This window comes from Hemiscyllium ocellatum, chromosome 4 (assembly GCF_020745735.1).
Source record: "Hemiscyllium ocellatum isolate sHemOce1 chromosome 4, sHemOce1.pat.X.cur, whole genome shotgun sequence".
Lineage (NCBI taxonomy): Eukaryota > Metazoa > Chordata > Chondrichthyes > Orectolobiformes > Hemiscylliidae > Hemiscyllium > Hemiscyllium ocellatum.
This window is the reverse complement of record NC_083404.1, coordinates 15,371,292-15,379,024: the sequence shown is the minus strand read 5'-3', so window position 1 is coordinate 15,379,024 and position 7,733 is coordinate 15,371,292.

The window sequence follows — 7,733 nt, the reverse complement described above, 5'->3', positions numbered from 1 at the left end:
TATGATTTTACAAAGAAAAACTGAACCTAATTTTGACCGGCAGCTTTAGAGTTTCACCCATTCTCATACATTATAGAGGTAGTTTAATCACCCGTAAAAAATTACTAGCTTTTCTGTTCGTGAAGCGTGACATTTCAATTGCACAGCCAATAAAAGTATTACATAGAAAAGGATCAAATGATTTACTGTCTTGAAATTCTGAAGAGCAGGGTTACCATGGTGAAGTATCTACCCCATGCTTATGAGGTCAAGTGAGAGCACTCTATCAATGGGCAACCTTCAGTTATGTGGTATAACAATATTTCTTTCAAGTCACAAACTGGCTGTTTCTATATGAACAATATTTAAATTTCAACAGTATTTTTAACTTAAGTATAATGAGTTGTAAAATGCTATAATAAAAATAATCTACGTGAATTAAACCATTTTGGAAAAATGTAATCGTCAAAGTCTAGATCTATCCAACAATGCATGGCCTCAAAATCTAATTGAAATTACATTCAAATTATTAGTTCACACTGTATTATTGTCATGTTTGTTAAATTTTGCAGCAAAATTTGGTTTAATCTCTGACTAACTGGTCCTAGCTTTTAACTTGAAATATTTTTTTTAATTTTTATTGCCCATTTCTAGGCACATTTGAGAATATGGGGAAGGAGGATTCAAGCTATTAGGAGGATACAAAAAAAACTGCAAAAGGATTGATGTAGGTTAAGTGAATGGGGGAAATTTTGAAAATGGTGTTTAATGTAGAACAAATTGAGGCTGTACACTTGGCAGAAATAATAGAAAAGCAGAATATTACTTAATTAAAGAGATATTGCAGAATGTAGTGGTACAGAGGAAGCTGAGTGTTCTTGCACAAAATATTAGCATGCAGATTAAGAAACTGGAATGTCGACCTTTATTACAATGGGCTGGAATTTAAATGTAAACAAGGCTTTCTAAAACTTAACAAGGCATTGAAGAGAGCATACATAGAGCACTGCTTAGAAATTTGGTCACCTTACTTACAAGGGGACACAATACCTGCATTGAAAACAGATCAGAGAAGGCTTAGGGGGCTGATTCCTAGATTGATAGGCCTATCTCATAAGACAAGGTTGATCAGGTTGATCTTCTACTCGTTGGAGTTTCAAAGAATGAAAAACAATCTTTTTGAAACATACAAGATTTTAAACACGGTAACTGCTGAGAGAACATTTCCAATTATGAGGGAGATTAGAACTAGATCACATAGTTTAACAACAAGAATTTCCTGTTTAAGGTAGAAAAAGAGGAATTTCATCTCTCAGACAGTTGTTAATCATTGACATTCTCTTCTACAGACAGCAGTGGAGCCTGTATAATTGAATACATTCAAGTCCCTTGTTGAAGATCTGATTGCAAAAGCTTTGACAAGTTGCTGAAATGCATTCTGTATAGTGTAAATACTGCAGCCATATTGTGCTGCTTATTGAGAGGTCAGATACTTCAGTTATAGTTATGTGCTAACTCTCAAAACAATCAGATTTTGATGGAAACATCACTTCCAAGGCAGCAAGATCAAAAGTCTAAAACAAAAAAAAACAGAAACATTTGTCAAATGTTGCCTCATTTACCCTTTCACATCTAGATAGGCTTCTAGTTACTAATTTGCATATACAGCGGACCTAGATTTGTACGACTCAAGTTTTTGTTATAATAGCATGTATTTCTCTTAAGGTTCAAGATTAATACAATAAACTGGCATAATAGTAAATTGGATAGTTGGTCATTTTACCAGGCCATGTTCCAATGTAAAATTGGTCAAGAAAGGAACATTTTAGTTTTAAAGGACAAAGGCTGCTTTGAGTTAGATAGAAAGACTGAAAACTGAAAAATCTGTTTCCTTGCACAAACCTGCCTCCAACCCACACATTTTCAGTTTTAACTGAGACAGAAGGTGGGCGTTTAGCCAACCTATTCCAAGGAGACAGGATGATACTTTCATTTATGAAATTCCATGTCACTCAAGGTTTTGATCCAAATTACAACAATACAGGTGTTGGGAGAATCAGAGCTGAAAATGTGTTGCTGGTTAAAGCACAGCAGGTTAGGCAGCATCCAAGGAACAGGAAATTCGACGTTTCGGGCCAGAGTCCTTCATCAGGAATGAGGAGAATGTGCCAGGCAGGTTAACCTGCCTGGCACATTGTCCTCATTCCTGATGAAGGGCTCTGGCCCGAAACGTCGAATGTCCTGTTCCTTGGATGCTGCCTAACCTGCTGTGCTTTAACCAGCAACACATTTTCAGCTCTGATCTCCAGCATCTGCAGATCTCACTTTTTACTGTTGGGAGAATCAGACAGATTCATCGCCATGAGACACTGTGGGTTCAGCAGGTAAGTGCCTATGCACTAATCCCCTGGATCCCAATGCCTGTCTGTATAACTTCCAGAATTAAACATCCTTCATTGACCTTCCCATCAAGGTCTCCACTTACACCAACTCCTACTTCCAACCGCCAACACACCACAACCCAGAGCTTCAGGGAGAAGTAGATAGTTATGATGGAGATCAATGAGTAGCAGGAACTAGGTGCAAAAATGCTTATGCTACGTTTACACAGCAAGGGGTTTGCCTGCTTATTTTCGCAACAGAAAAATAAATGAAACCTTAGTTTTGGACTCTACTGTTGCATGTGGATGTATTTTGCCCTGTTCAGAAGTGGAATCTTATGTATATTAAAGGATACCAATTTTCAAATCAAAAGGCCTGTTGCCAGCACTACTAAGTGTTTCATATGCACAGCAGTTGACATTGCGAAATGTGACATTGGTTAGAGTAAACTAGGTAAATAGCCACTTTTAAGTCATAACCATTCCACTTACAACCAGCATTCCATTCGCTCTTTCAAATAAAAGGACAGTTTGTATAAGACCTATACCTGGAAGGCATCAGCAAAAAATAACGAGAAGGAGAGATCATGTAGCAACAGAAAGCAAGGATGTTGATGTAGATTACGCAAAGTTGGCTGTCAATTTCATACATTGTGGTTTAATGTACAACAGAGAGGTCAAGAACTATAGTTTGAATTTAGAAACCTACTGAGAGGCAATATCAAAAGCTCTCACCTATGTCCCCTCATACCCTTCAGCCAACCCATGTCCCAGCCACTCCACATGACACCCTGCACAGTCTCCTTGACAACTCAATGACAAGGATATGTGCCTTTTCAACTTGTCCAATTAAATTGAGTCATTTACTTTTTAAAAATCATAGGGAAATAACAGCTTTTTAATAACAAAATAATTATGTCAATCAAGAGTAATAAACCATTTGCATTAAAATGAGTTCATGATTTTATTATTGCGGGTTCTCAGACAAGTAGGTGTGGAGAACTGGTAGAAACTTGGATTTCTTCCCAATAGGTGTTTTGATGCATCTCATTTTGTAATATTTCTGATGGTGAAAATATTTTAAAAAGTAAAAATAGTGTTGAAAAAATTCAGCTGTTGAAACATTGGATCTTATAGACTCACTGGGCATGAGATTCTATTTATCAAGTGTTTAAGTGGGATTTTGTTCAAGTGTAATGAAAATAGTTTACCCATTGAAGGTTATGTAGATAGTCATTTCTTGGGTATAACGTACATTCTATGGGGTGTGCAATTAAAATAAGGTTACAAAATGATCTGCTGAAGAGTAAGTAAAGCTCAGAAGTTAAATGAATGGATTTAAATAATCAACTGTCAGATACTCTTACAAAATAATTTCATCTACAAAGGAATTGCTGGTGATCCTCAAGAAAAGGTGTCTCTTGAATGGAATATTATGGTATTTGATTATGTTTAGAAATTTTGTTTATGTGGATAAACATTTTTTAATTTAAAGAGAGAAGAGAATCTGTTTACAGCATCTTAATTGCATGCAGGTAGATATTAATTGAAAACTCAGCTGTGAGTTGAATAGATGAGCTGAACATTGTGCCAAAATGGAGGCAGATGGGAAGTTTTGCATGAAATGTAATTTATAAAAGATTAAACTCTCATAATAACTCCATAATAATAAAAAATCTAAAGTTGTCTCAAAGCAAGTTCACATTCAAGAAAGTACCACAAATTACAGAAATGTTGGCTAAATGAGACAGAATGTCATGCACTTAATGAATATAGTTAAGAATTCTCAGGAGCCTGTCAGTTGTGAATCTTGAGGATCTACAGTCATGTCAAGCAAAAACAGGCAAGGTTAAGGAGCTGTCACTACTGCATTATGAAAGGGAGTAGACAGATTCAATGAGATAGACTATATAGCCTATCAATTGTTATCCTGAGATGTAACTACAAAGTAAGACAATTAGGATAGGAATTGACTGTGTGTTTAAACCACCAATTGAACAACTTCCCACGGTACCTCTAATGGATTCAAGGTCTATAATAATCACAAAGCTACACTGGAGCACCATAGTGAGCAGTTCAGCTCTTTGAATCATGAAAAACCAGGGGAGTTAACAAGAAAATGGAATAAATATCTGAATTTCCAAAAGAGTAAGGAGAAATGGTGAAAAAAAGAAATTCAAGATATTCAAGTATTGATAACTCAACAGTTATCTAAATTCTGTTGTCATCCCATTCTATATATATATATATATATATATATCAAATACAATTTAGGAAGAAGAAAAGCAGGACACTCTCACATTCAGTAATTCCTACGTTTTTCCTGCATGCTGAAATAAGCACAATAATAGCTTATTATTCTTGCAGGTGTGCTGCAAGAAACAAAATCAGAATAACTGTTCTGTGAATAAGTGAGAAAAGCACGACCTTATATGCCACGTGGATAAATGCTGTCCAGCAAACTAATTCATGGCAATTTTTCATGCTGACATGCACTTACAAGCCTTAGAAGCTCTGTGATAATAGTACAAAATAAATAATTTAGTGTCCATACATTTCTTTTGCACCTCTCAATTTCATAAACCACCTGATACTTATTCAAAATATTCCAATCGCCTGAAGGCAAATGCAGAATTTTGCCTGAGTATACAGTTGACATCCACTCAACATACCTTCTCAATGTTACAATAAACTGAAGTGTGTACACTGCTGAAACTGTAAAACCAACCCACTATTTGGTTAAAAAAAGGTGTAAACTAGAATATTGCATATTACTTTCATAAAATGAATTGACATTTTTCAATAAAAAAAAGACAATTTAAAAATATCTCTCATAGCTTTTCGTGGGGACGGAGAAGCAGGAAGGGGCTAAATTGTTATACAATCGTACAGCATAGAAGAGAGCTTTTGGCCCAGGAAGACGGTACCGACCTATTCACATGAGCCTGACTTCCAGCAATTGTCCTATAGCATTGATTGTTATGACATTTCAGATATCATCCAAGCGCTTTTTAAGGGTTTCCCATCTCTGCTATCCTCCCATGCAGTGCAGTCCAGAATACCACTACCCTCTGGCTGAAAAAAGTTTTCCTGGAATCTCCTATAAAGCCCCTGTCCTTCTTCTCTAAATTATGCTCGCTCATTATTGACCTTTCACCAACGGGGAATAGCTGCTTCCTGTCCACTTTATCTGTTTCCCTCAAAATCTTTTACACCTCCATCAGGTCACCACTCAACCTTCTCTGCTCTAAAGAAAATAATCCAAGCACATCCATTCTCTCTTCATCGCTGAAATGCTCCAAATTAAGCAACATCCTGGTAAATCGCCTGTACATCTCTATAACGCAGTCACATACTTTCCATCATGTGGCAACCAGAAAAGCACACAGTACTCTAGTTGTGGTCTAAGCAAAGTTTTGTACAGCTCCAACATACCTCCCTGCTGTTATAATCTATGCCATGATGAATAAAATTAAGTATCTTGTATATCTTCTCAACCACTCAATTAAACTGACTTTTCATCTTCAGAGGTCTATGGACAAGAGCTGTAAGATCCCTCTGTTTCTCTAACCTTTCTAGTATTCTGCCAATCATGAAGTACCTTCCTTATCTTGTTACTTCTTCCAAAGTGCATCACCACACATTTTTCTGGGTTGAATTGCATCAACCACCGATCTGCACATCTGACCAATCCACCTATATCCTCATGTAACTAAGACTTTCTTCCATACTGTTAACAAACCAGATACTCTTCATAACTTCTGCAAATGTAATTAGCATCTGCTCCACATTCTTTTGCATTGTTTATATAAACGACAAAAAATAAGGGACCCAGCACTGATCCTTGTGGTATGCCTCTCAACACCAGCCTGAAAATATGTTCCTGATGAAGGGCTCTGGCCCGAAATATTGAATTTCCTGTTCCTTGGATGCTGCCTGACCTGCTGTGCTTTAACCAGCAACACATTTTCAGCTCTGATCTCCAGCATCTGCAGACCTCACTTTTTACTCTCAACACCAGCCACCAGTCACATTAAAAGCCTTCTACCACCACCTTCTGACTTCAATCACTAATCCTATTTTAGATTAATTGCAAAATAATCAAGAAATTTTCAAATCAAATGTTGAAATTAAATAAGTTCTTAGTCATGTCAGTACCTTAATCTTTTAAAAATAACTTTTAAAAAGTTATAAAAATCACTTCATAAAGCCTTCAAACAGGAAAAATTCCTTGCTCTGACATGTCTACTCAATTAAAAATGTGTCAAGATAGAAAAAGTCTGATTGAAAGAAGAAGTCTTTAAATTTACTAAGTTAATAAGAAATCATTTAAAATACATACACATAAGATGCAATGTATCCAATTTTCAATTTTGAACTAGGGTCTCATTTGAATCTTAGAGTGGTGCTGATAAAGCACAGCACGTCGATTTTCCTGCTCCTCAGATGCTGCCTGACATGCTGTGCTTTTCCAGCACCACTCTAATCTTGACTCTGATCTCCAGCATCTGCAGTCCTCACTTTCGCCTCTCATTTAAATCTTACCAAGAAGCTGCAATGCTCACTTTGTTCAGTCAGTAGCAGTCAATGCAGTATTGAGTGTGGCTCCAATGTCTTACTAAATACGCTGCAAATGTGTTGCTGGTCAAAGCACAGCAGGTTAGGCAGCATCTCAGGAATAGAGAATTCGACGTTTCGAGCATAAGCCCTTCATACTAAATACGGTCAGGTACAGGGAGAATGGAAGGAAGTGAATATTTTGAGACCATGATTGCGTGATTAACACGGGTTTGGATGAGTGAAAATCAGTCCTAAAAGATGATCTTAAATAAATAAAAAATTGGACTTCAAAAAGACATGTCATTGTTGCATCTTTCCATGATTTACATGTGGAATCAGACTACCATTTTTCAATCTCTCATCCCTTTCTGTCATAAGTAGTTTTCAATCCAATCTCAACAATCACAGCCAAACATGATGTGTTATTTGAATGCATAATTCAGTATTCTGTAAGGAGTCCTATTTCACCTCATTTTTCACCAAACTTCAGTTTTTTACTTGTGTTTTTTAGCATCTAAAATGGATAAAAATCAGTATATAGACCAGATATTCATTTTTAACATTGGAAAGCTCGTAGCAGAGCTTTATCTATGTTAGGATGTCCATAGTCAAACCTCACCATACAACTTCATGTTTCTAGGCTTGCCTTTAATAGAATTTTCCAATGTTAAGTGCACATCTTATGGTTTCCAGGGATTTCCATTTCAAAAGCACCAGGTTGCACTGTGAAGTCACCATAACATCATAACATTCACAGCTGTCAGATGTAGTTCAGCTTCAATCACTCAACAGCTCAGTCAAGTTAACTATAAA